This window comes from Notothenia rossii (assembly GCF_949606895.1).
Source record: "Notothenia rossii genome assembly, chromosome: 7".
NCBI lineage: Eukaryota > Metazoa > Chordata > Actinopteri > Perciformes > Nototheniidae > Notothenia > Notothenia rossii.
In genome coordinates, this window is record NC_136905.1 from 40,199,734 (window position 1) to 40,208,057 (window position 8,324).

General features: G+C 41.0%; 1 long non-coding RNA gene across 2 annotated transcripts in view; it reads left to right on the forward strand.

Annotated features, from left to right (window-relative positions):
* LOC307047028 overlaps positions 1-2,186 on the forward strand; it is a 415,414-nt gene extending 413,228 nt beyond the window's left edge. For both annotated transcript variants that reach the window (XR_013810323.1, XR_013810324.1), the window contains exons 3-4: positions 1,648-1,769; positions 2,031-2,186. This is a non-coding gene — a long non-coding RNA (uncharacterized lncRNA). The remainder of the gene's footprint in view (positions 1-1,647; positions 1,770-2,030) is intronic.
* Positions 2,187-8,324: the final 6,138 nt, after the last annotated feature.

Here is an 8,324-nt window from a genome sequence, read left to right on the forward strand (position 1 = left end):
AACAATCCTGATCTCATTAGAAAGCTAGGAATCAAAATGTGTCTTCGGGTCAATGCGAACGATTTCGATGGAGCAGGTCACTTTGCATTAGGTAAAATAAAGCAGGCAGACATAACAGGAAGAATATGTACATTTTAACCCAATCAAATAGGACATTGTCACACCATTCAAATGTATCCATGTAAATTACAACCAATAAAAAAGCTTAGATTTGTTTATTTGTTACGTTGTTTACTTTATTTGTTACGTTGTTCTGCTGTGTGTGTCAGCCGTTAACCTAGAGATATAAAGAATATATACACTTGCAAACATGTCAGAAGAACCAGCGCAGAAGAAAACTAAATACGGTCAATCTAAACTTAAATTTAACAACTGGAAGGTCACATCCCTGACTACCACATCTCCGGAGGCTGGACCTTCTTCAAACAGCGAAGCCAGATGAACCCAAAAGCAGCAGCTCTAGTCTGCGGCCGCAGAAACTGTCAAAACCGCCGCCGACCCCACCGCCGCCGTTGTTGAACCGAAACAGGCTGGTTCCAACTGCATGGAGGTTTGCTGTCGGGACATACAGGCGGTTAAAGCTGTACAGCTAACTATCAGAAAAAAGGAGACCGCTAGTAGATTATTTGGGCAAAGAGAAGGTACTTCAACGCAGAATGGTACAAAAACAGAGTGGTTAATTCTTTGCAAAACCACTAAACGATAGTGATAAATTGCGATGTTAACAACCTCATGATAACCTCATTTTTTTTTTTACTTAGGATCATACCTGTGTTTAGTCTAGAAAAAGGTGAATGTGTGCATTTTATTATAAAATTGTGTATATTTACAGACTGTTGCAAACACTAAGAAGCTTATAAAAATCAGGTTTAAAACTAAGAGCTTTACAAAAAAGTAACACAATTAAAGATGTTTGGAGTTTTATTTGAGTTATTCATTTACATTTGTTGTCAAAGAGATGCTGATTTGAAACCGTTGTAGCCGTTACGGCATTTCCTGTTTCTGCCGGAGAGAGGGGAGTTTGTCCCAAAGCTTGCCGCTGTATTTACTCCCTCCATCTGACAGGAGGGAGCCTCATGTGTCACTCCACGGAGTTCACTCCGTCACGGAGGGGGAGTGTCTAGGGCGTAGTTTGGGATTGGGCCATACACACGCACTTTTTTTGGCCCCCCCAATTCTAAAATGAATCCGGCGCGCCTGCCATGAGAAACTGTCTCGCGGGCCAGGGCCTGGAGTCTGAGACACCTGGCTTAAAGTAATGTTGTAAGATTACAACCGGGGGCCTTACAGGGTAAAGGGCTATAGTTTATTGTTATTTACTTTAATATGTTTATTCTTAACCAATAATTGAATTTTAAAACTCTTATTTAAATGATGTGTGTGTGTCTCTGTATTCCTGATGATACACTGAGAGAATGAGCTCATAGGGCTGCTGATCACCATAAGCTAAACAGTCTGTATATTGCACTACATTTGTATAATGCAAGCTTCGTTGATACTTTGCCTGCGGGAATACGGAAAAAAATAGTTAGATATACTGAATATGATTTGATCTATTCCACCACTAGCTTAATCCCAAATAATGTAGGGGTGTGTTGTAGGTGCCTTAAATAATCCCTTGTTTGTATTTTTATGTTCATATAATAGTGATTGCAATACCACCCCAAAATGATCACTGGTTCCATCCTGGCCACCCCACTGAAAATATCCTGGCTCCGCCACTGCCTATAAGGCTGAACCTGAACCAGCTTTTCTCCCAACTGAAGGAGGTGAGCAGCATTGTGTTGAATGACATGCCACTTAACATATCTGAAGGGAGACTGGAATACAACACATATATATCAAAACAAAAAGCTAACATCTAATTTAAATCATACATTTCAAACACAGTATTTTCCCACATAGCCACTGATCTATATAAGACAAAAAACTGCTTTTAGTCTATTTAGGATGTTTGAAGTATTGAGTGATCAGTCTGTATTAGGTAAATAAAATGTTAATCACCAACATTTGTCATGTACACTCTACAGAGCCAGGGCCCTTTTCAGTTTTGTCAGGAAGGTGTGTGGAAGTGGAGGAAGAGGTGAAGGACAGTGACAGTGCCAGTGGCAGTACCAGTGTAGATGAGGAGGATGAAGGCTCCAGTGAAGACAAGAGAAGGTGTACAGAAAGGGACAGACAAAGTGAGGAAAAGGACAGACAAAGTGAAGAAGCTGTAAAAAAAAGACTTGAGAAAAGGCAATAGGCTCTGATTTGGCACCACCATAAGGCCTTTTCATTTCCATTTCCATTGTATTCCACTTTAATACCTGCATATTTTGTAGTTGGTATGTATATTTAATTAAAAAATCTGCTGATTATATTATTTTTTGTGTTATAGCATTTTATAAATGATTTTGTTGGTGGTAATGTTCACTTTATTTTAATTTAAGAGGTCATGTATATTTAAGTTATATTTATTTGGATTTATGCATTCATGTTGAGAATGTTCCATTCATAAATGTTATTGTTAGGCATGTACACCATAAAAGATGAATATTGATATTTATTGTCAGGAATGTTAGTGTTATATCAAATAGTGAATTCTACTGCAGCAGAATGTTGCACGTCTGCACAGTGTTATATTTTCATAGCTCAGTGTCAGTAAATATTGTGCGGTTAGTATTGGACTACAAGATAGATGCAAGCCTGTACAGGTGGAGTTATTTAAAGCATACATGAGTGGGTTGGGTTCTGGAGGTGTGGTTAGTAATTGTGCTTGGTTGGCGTGGCCTGGGCCTGGTGATGGGGGGGTCCAATTTGATATCTTTTCACGGGGCCCAAAATCCCTGGCAGCACCCCTGATGACGCGACGTCATCAGCTCGCGCATCACAGAATGTAAACAACACCGTAGAGTGAACGTGTGGAACTCACACGAGAGAAAACACCAAGATGAAAAAATCTGATCCATCTAATTTACCAACGAACATTTCTGCTAAAGCAGTACCCCGATGTCTTGCACGAAAGTGGGGGGAAACTATTCTGCACCCGTGCAACTGTGTGTTGGAGCATAAGTCTTAGAGAAAATCAACGGTGACGACCCACTCTGATTCATTCAAACATTCAAAACTTTCTGCTGCTGCGGACAAGAAAGCCAAACAACTCACGTTCACCGAGGCATCAACCTCCAAAACCCTTTCGAGGGCTACAAGAAGCGAAGTGAGTAGCCTTACAAGATTGAAGCTGGTCAGATAACGAGCCAGTAAATGAAAACAGAATGAGGCGGAGAAGTGTGTGTGTGTGTGTGTGTGTGTGTGTGTGTGTGTGTGTGTGTGTGTGTGTGTGATTAAAATAGCCCAATTGCTTTTACAATAAATAACCATTGAATGTGTTTAATTGAGTAGGAAAGGGGTTTAACGTTAGTGGCAGGTTGTGTGTGAGAGAGAATAAATAAGACAGCCCAATATTTAAAAAAAAAATCTATTCTTTTTCGCAACTTTCCGCATCTAAAAATCACATAAAACCCCCGCATGTTTAATCGCATAATCAAGGATTTTAGCCCGCAAAATCAAGGATTTTTGCCCGCGTTTTTCTGGAGGGTCTATCTGTCCTAAATGGCTTGTTGGAGCTCCTGCCCCCCCCCCCCCTTCCTATGAGCCCAATGTGCTCTGATTGGTCAACTCTGTTCTGATGAGTCCACCACCGTTACAGCGGAACATCAGTGATTACAATAGCGTTAGCAACCAGAAAATGACACCAGTAATGACAAACAGATGAGAATGCTGCGTGGGGTCTGGGTGCCGTGGTGGCGGGACGTTGCGGGGCTCGCTGCTCCGCCCTTTGAGGCTCGAGGAGCAGACAGTGTGAGCTGTATTACTGGTGTCGTTTCCTGGTTGCTGCGTGGGTTCTGCTAGACAGTGAGACACCGCGGAATTCAGCTTGAGCAGACACATATACTCACAGCCAGGCTGTTCGCCACACAGTTCACCACACAGTTCGCCACACACTCACAGCCTGAGAACAAATAAGGCTGAGTGAGTGTGTGTGGGTGAGGAGCTCCACAGATTGGTCCATTTGGTCGTCGTTACGTCACTGTGACAAGGAAGTAAAAAATGGACAAAGAAAGATCTCCAACGGGGTGTTCTGTGGCAGCATAGACAGGTCTTTTCTGTGTTAGAGCTTTAATCGCTACAGGGTGTACGATGAGAGTTTGTGAATTTGCAGACTGTTTACATGCAGAAAGAGCTACATAACACACAAGGGGACGGGTAATAACCGGACAAGCATGACATGGGACCTTTACAAAAAATTCTTTTTTTTGTATTGATTTTAATTATTTAAAATGTTTTATTGTATTGGATTTTATAAATAAAAATGACATTTATTATATATACGTTATTGGTATTGTTGGGAATTTTGATGAAAAAACGCTGTAAGGTATTGCATTTTAGACCTCAATCATGTCACGAGTCTTTGAAAAGAACAGTTCCAAAGAGTCTAAGATGTACTTTTAAAGATGCAAGACCATGTAAGAATACAGCACTTCTCTGTGAGGAGTATTGGTAGAGCAACACATCTTATTTGAAGTCACTCGTCCCCAAGCTTTGAGAAATTATCCTTTTTTTTTTTATATATATAAGACTTTTAGTAGCTGGACACTCGGATACTGAGTTACTGCACTGGCAGACACATTAGCTTGTTTCAAGAGAAGAAAGCTTAAATCTACATAGTTTTCAATTACATTTAATAAGGGAATTTCTGCAGTGTACCGATGTTTTTGCAACCAAAGCTCTCAAACACATAGTAGGCTACATGCTTTTTTGCACATACAAACACCTATCACCGTAACGTCTAATAATATACTGAGAGCTTAATATACTTGAATAATTTCCAGAAGTCATACAAAGGACAATGGAAAAGAAAAAACAAAGACTTCAATATTCACAACCTTTATATTATCATTGCATAAAATTACATAATATCCAGATGTGTGTTTCAGCACCTCAACATGACCTACTGTATTGGCACATTTCAGAACGTGCTCTCTACAGGGGGTGCAGAACACACAGAGGGAACTCATGTAGACTGATATACCTATGCAGTGGCGCAAAAAGTGGGTATGCACTATATGCGACGCATAGGGGCGCCACACCAGTGGGGGCGCCCAACAAGCGATGGTAAAAAAAAAAAATTAAATTAAATAAAAATAAAATGGTATTTTCTTTATGTTTCTAAATAGTTTCTGCATTTCCTTAAGGTTTTAAAACATTTTAGAGGAGTAATATGCTAGAGAAGGGCGCCCTATCTCATAAGATTCCATCATAGAATTTTGACATAGAGGAGGGAGCACGAGCAGGGACGCCGTGAACACTGAGGAGCAGGCGCTCGTTGTGAGTTAACGTCAAAAAGAAATCATGGATAAACCAAAAAAGCGGTCGGGGGCAGAAAATAGAAAAAGAAAGAGGGAAAAGGAGACGGCGTGTCAAGGGATGCGACAACAGCTAAATAAGTGGATGTTGAAAGGCAACAGGTAGGAATAGGATGATTTAAAGTGTGACGTCTGTCTGTGCTTGGAAATATTGACTGGCTAGCGTATGCTAACACTGGGCATGTAGCAGCCAAAGGTGGGTGGGTTTATGGCTAGCTTAGAATATGCAAACCAATGTTGCTGCGCCAGCGCTGACATGGAAAGTATGAGGTAGCATGTACAATAAATGACAAGAATCTGGAAAACATAACTAATGCAATAACTCTGGTTTATCATGGAATCATGCACACATTTGCTACCAAATAAGAGGCTTGCAAATGTCAGTTCATGTTAACAGACTGTTCTCAGATTGGCTAGTGTTTGCTAACACTAGCAGCTGAAGTGTGGTTTACGGCTAGCTTTAATGCAAACCGATGTTTCTGATAGCTACATTTAGATTTTGGTTAAACCCCATGCATGTCACGTCCAAATTGTATTAAGGTAAAATAACAACTGGTAAATATAAGGTAGCATGCACAATAAATGTCAAGAAGCTGGAAAACATAGCTAACCATGGAATCATTTAAATATGTTGTGCTGCCATTAGCTGTCTATGTTAGCTGTGCTGTCAGACATACAGGCTATACATCTGTTTGGTGACACAGAAGCTGTTATTACAGGGTCACATCTCTTTACAGGTCTGTGCTAAGTAGCTCTCCGTATTTGTTCTTTTAAAATTCAAAATGTGAATGTACTTTCAACAGCAGCACAACCTTACACGGCATAATAGTGTTTTTTATTTGTTCTTTTAAAATCCAAAATGTGAATGTACTTTCAACAGCAGCACAACCTTACACGGCATAATAGTGTTGTTTTTTTTATTATTAAGTTGCCTTATCACTGGGCTGATATAATAATTTAATTTAGACAGCTGCTTTAACAGTGAATTCATTTTATTCAGGTGTGAGGATGGTGGCTCAGGAAAGACAGGGGAAGGCAACAGGTAGGTCTAACATTAGGTGTAAGTGTAGGGGTCTTGATACCAACAGATTCATTTCTTAATATTATTTTAATATTATTAATAAGGAAAAACTAATATGGAAAATCTATTTCATAATGTTTGTTTGACAATATATCTTAGTGGAAAAGAACACAGGCAAGGAGTGAATGAGACAGACATGAGGTCGGCGATGGCATCAAGTAGAGATGAGACCAGTGATGATGTCAGGTAGTAGGAGTTCTATTAGTTTGACCACACAAAACTCAATGTCCAGTATGGTTTGAAGTTCTGTTGACCAACCTATTCACTGTGTCCTTTTTGGGGATAATAGTGCAGACAGAGATGGAGAGCCACTCACCACAGAGGTGGAATTTGAGGAGATTGTCGAACCGAGAGGTGACGATGAGGTGGAAGAGAATGTCGAACCGAGAGGTGAAGATGAGGTGGAAGAGAATGTGGAACAGAGAGGTGAAGATGAGGTGGAAGAGAATGTCGAACCGAGAGGTGAAGATGAGGTGGAAGAGAATGTGGAACAGAGAGGTGAAGATGAGGTGGAAGAGAATGTCGAACAGAGAGGTGAAGATGAGGTTGTGGAACAGAGAGGTGAAGAGGAGAGGGCTGAGTCAAGGCCTTACTCAGAAGATCCATCAGACTGGCCACCACCACATCAGATTGGGGACTCATTTAGGCAGTGTGTTGTTTAAAATGGCCCACACAAATGTCCTGATGGGCCATATCCAAGATCAGAGAAGTCTAGAAGGTGTTTTTCGAAAGCGTATTGTTTTCGCACAATGTCAAATGGAGAGAAAGTTGCACGAGATTGGTTACTGTATTCTAAAAGTACGAATAAGGTGTATTGTTTTGCGTGTAAACTTTTCGGTGGAGCTAGCGTTGTTGACACACGCTTTGTGGTGGGATATAATAACTGGCAGAGTCTTTCAAAAACGCTGCAGCACCATGAAACCAGTGGTTTACACATCAACGCGTATCTTTTGTGGAAAGAATTAACATCTCGCTTACGCCTTGCTAAGACAATTGACAGTACCTTGCAAAAAGCCATAGAAGCTGAAAAGGCACACTGGAGAAGCGTGTTAACGAGAGTGATCGATTGCATACTCTTTCTCGCAGAAAGGAACTTGCCACTGAGGGGGAAGAATGCTACATTAGGAGATCCTAAAAATGGAAATGTTCTGGGTGTCCTTGAGGTCATAGCACGATATGATGTCACACTAGCAGAGCATCTTAGAAAGGTAGCGGCTAAAAAAACCACAGGATATCTTTCCTGGTGCACTCAGAATGAATTTTTAGATTCAATTGCAGACTGTGTACTTGGTAAAATTTGTGCCCAGGTCAAAGCCTCCAAGTACTTTGCTGTGGAGTTGGATTGCACTCCTGACATTTCAAAGCAGGAGCAGGCCTCAGTCATAATCCGGTATGTTCATACGGACGACAAAAAGAAAGCCACCATCAATGAGTCTTTTGTTGGCTTCATAGTTGTGAAGGACACAACTGGTAAAGGTCTCACAGAAACACTGACTGGGGTGCTGGATAGCCTGGGGTTGGAGTTGAAGAATTGTAGGGGACAGAGTTATGACAATGGCTCGAATATGAGAGGTATACACAAAGGTGTTCAAGCCTTGGTGCAGCAGAAGTGTCCAGAGGCACTATTTATCCCCTGCTGTAGCCACAGTCTCAACCTTCTCCTATGTGATGCTGCATCATCAAACAGAGTGTGTCTTACCTTTTTTGGCACTATCCAGAGACTGTACACCATTTTTTCAGCTTCGGTGAAGAGGTGGGATATCCTCAAAGAGTTTGTGGACATTACTCTAAAGCCTCTCAGTGAAACCAGGTGGGAGGCGAAAATAGACTCTGTC